Source organism: Terrapene carolina, unplaced genomic scaffold (assembly GCF_002925995.2).
Source record: "Terrapene carolina triunguis isolate 2854851 unplaced genomic scaffold, T_m_triunguis-2.0 Scaffold85, whole genome shotgun sequence".
In the NCBI taxonomy this organism is placed as follows: Eukaryota; Metazoa; Chordata; order Testudines; family Emydidae; genus Terrapene; species Terrapene triunguis.
The window spans coordinates 33,772,116-33,775,479 of record NW_020664436.1 but is presented as its reverse complement, the minus strand read 5'-3'; the positions used below and the strand labels follow the sequence as shown (position 1 = coordinate 33,775,479).

At 53.0% G+C, this 3,364-nt stretch overlaps 1 non-coding gene across 1 annotated transcript; it reads left to right on the top strand.

Moving 5' to 3' along the window:
* Window positions 1–273: 273 nt before the first annotated feature.
* On the top strand, window positions 274–345 carry TRNAD-GUC. Its single transcript has one exon. It is a non-coding gene; the product is annotated as a tRNA-Asp (tRNA).
* Window positions 346–3,364: the final 3,019 nt, after the last annotated feature.

Genomic DNA, 3,364 nt, shown 5'->3' with positions numbered 1-3,364 from the left:
AAGGTCGACAGAAATGGTTGTCAGAGGAAGAAGGTGCTGAGCAGCCCAGCGGTGAGGGAAAGGTCCCAGGCAGGTGGGGGGGGAGGAGCTGTGTAGCCCCCAGAGGCGGCCTGCTGGGCAACCGCGTGTGTGGAGAGACCAGGCTTTTCCCAGGGCTGTTACTGCAGCCAAAGCCTTTAGGATGGAGAAGGGAGCAGGAAGTGGTGTTGCCCAGAGGAGGCCGTGCTGACAGCTGGTCTCCTGGAGAGCAGCACAGCACCCTATCTGCCCTTTTCCTCGTTAGTATAGTGGTGAGTATCCCCGCCTGTCACGCGGGAGACCGGGGTTCGATTCCCCGACGGGGAGGGCAAGGCCTTTTGAAGGGGGAGAGAGGAACGCCTTGCCCAGCCACCGCATTCCCCGCCTCCTTCTATGGCGACGTCCATTCGCACCCCGCGGTGCTGATTTTCACCTCCAGAGAGACAACTGGCCCAGAAGCCCACCCCTGCCTGCTTGCCCGCCCTAGCGAAAGCCTCTGCGTCAAAATCCTCCACGTCGCCTTCCGCCACTATGCCCAGCTTCAAGACCTGCACATGGGGACACGTTTCAGAGTCCCAAAGGGAAATACTCGGGCATGAGGACAATCGCCCAGCCAAACAGGGTGGCAGGTGGTCACGGGGCGAGGAAGAGAGAAAAGCGGACGGGCAGCAGGCTGGTCTCCTGTCTTTTTTCCTTTCTTACGATTTTAACTGTGACAGTAAAGGGGAGTCTTGAGAAATACCTGTGGCTATAGGTGAGGTAGGCGGCTGCCCCGAGAGCAGGGAACTCCGCATTTTCCACTCAGCTGTCGTGGCACCTGGTGGCACACCCCTCAGGGAGCCCCAAGGCAGATCAGCATATTGCTAACGCTCTTGCAAGCATAGCAAGCCATTTTGGGGAGGGTCAAAAGTGTGTGAGTGGGGAGTGGAAGTTTCCTTTGCAGGTACAAGAGGCCAAGAGGGGAGGAAGGAGAAGAGCGGAGAACAGGTTAACAACACTTCAGCTCCTCAGTCTCAGGTCAAAGATAAGACGCTTGCCCCCGCCATAGGCCACAGCTCACAGCCGGTGCTGGCTGTCAGCCGAGAAAGAAAGGGGCTTGAATGTACACGAGCAGCAGTGAGAAAGAAAAATCCAACTGTACAGATGTGCAAGACAGGAAGGCCAGGGAAGGAGAAAACAAAGTCTGGGGCCACAGAGATTGAAAACAGAGACGAGACGACAAGCGGAGGGGTCAAGCCTCACGTCCCGGGAGCTGGGGTGTTTTGGGAAAGCTGAAGAAACCACGGAAAGCCGATTTGGACTTGCACAGAGGGCACCAGGAGCAGAGGTCCCCGAACGGAGCACACACACACACACCCTCGAGGAGCCAGGACTTAAAACCCTCCTGAGAGCTGGAGCAATTTGGAGATCAACAGCAGAGCCCAGGACAGCCCTCTCGTCCATCCTTCCCCCCGCTGTTCTTCTGACCTTACACCCAGGTCTGGCCAGTCTTGGGTAGTGCGTGTGTGAGTATGAAAGTGGGTTAGGGCTTGGGGCGCTAACACTTTCTTTCTTCCCCTGAGTGACATGGGAGTGGTCCCAGCACTCTCTGCTGTTATTTTATTATTTCATTAATAAAGCTTTAAAATTTAACCCTTGGTGTGTTTTGTCATCTCTTCCCCAAACGATCCTGTGGCCTCAGCCTGATCACCTGACACCTCAGGCAGATTGGTAACGAAAATTTGTCACAGTTTTGGTGGAGAATTGCACGGGGGAGCGGGGGGAGCCCTGCGGAGCGCACCAACGGTTCTGCCCTTGGTATTTCATGTTGGCTCTGCCCCGACACACTTTAAAGTCCCAGCCTTCCTTCTCAATTGTATCAGGGGGGCCACCCTCCAACTCACTCTCCTCAGGCATACGGTGTCCTTGTCCCCCCCGGACATAGTGGGCTCCTTGTCCAGGGGGCCATGAGAAACGAGCGGTTGGAACAATTGAAAATGGCCATGGAACTGGTCATAAGTGCGGTCCAAGGCAGGTGGTGTGGGAGGATCCTAAACCGCTACAGGAAAAAAACAATTAGCAGGCCGCCTGTGGGGGCTACACAGCTCCTCCCACACCACCTGCCTCGGACCGCACTTATGACCAGTTCCATGGCCATTTTCAATCGTTCCAACCGCTTCTTTTCTAAATAGTCCTGAACCACTTCTTTCTCCACAGAGGGCTGGTCACCTCCTCCCCATACTGCGCTGCCGAGTGCAGTAGTCTGGGAGCTGACCTTGTTCGTGAAGACAGAGGCAAAAAAAAGCATTGAGTACATTAGATTTTTCCACATCCTCTGTCACTAAGTTGCCTCCCCCATTCAGTAAGGGGCCCACACTTTTCCTGACCTTCTTCTTGTTGCTAACATGCCTGTAGAAACCCTTCTTATTACTCTTAACATCTCTTGCTAGCTGCAACTCCAAGTGTGATTTGGCCTTCCTGATTTCATTCCTGCATGCCAGAGCAATATTTTTATACTGCTCCCTGGTCATTTGTCCAAGCTTCCACTTCTTGTAAGCTTCCTTTTTGTGTTTAAGATCAGCACAGATTTCACTGTTAAGCCAAGGTGGTTGCCTGCCATATTTACTATTGTTTCTACACATCGGGATGGTTTGTTCCTGCAACCTCAATAAGGATTCTCTAAAATACAGCCAGCTCTCCTGGGCTCCTTTCCCCCTCATGTTATTCTCCCATCAGGGATCCTGCCCATCAGTTCCCTGAGGGAGTCAAAGTCTGCTTTTCTGAAGTCCAGGGTCCGTATTCTGCTGGTCTCCTTTCTTCCTTGTGTCAGGATCCTGAACTCGCCTATCTTGAGGTCACTGCCTCCCAGGTTCCCATCCACTTTTGCTTCCCCTACTAATTCTTCCCTGTTTGTGAGCAGCAGGTCAAGAAGAGCTCTGCCCCTAGTGGGTTCCTCCAGCACTTGCAACCGGAAATTGTCCCCTACACTTTCCAAAAATTTCCTGGATTGTCTGTGCACCACTGTATTGCTCTCCCAGCAGATATCTGGGTGATTGAAGTCTCCCGTGAGAACCAGGGCCTGTGATCTAGTAACTTCTGTTAGTTGCCTGAAGAAAGCTTCGTCCACCTCAACCCCCGGGTCTGGCGGTCTATAGCAGACTCCCACCATGACATCACCCTTGTCGCTCACACTTCTGAACGTAATCCAAAGACTCTCATATTTTTCTGCAGTTTCATACTGGAGCTCTGAGCAGTCATACTGCTCTCTTACATACAATGCAACTCCCCCACCTTTTCTGCCCTGCCTGTCCTTCCTGAACAGTTTATATCTATCCATGAGAGTACTCCTGTCATGTGAGTTATCCCA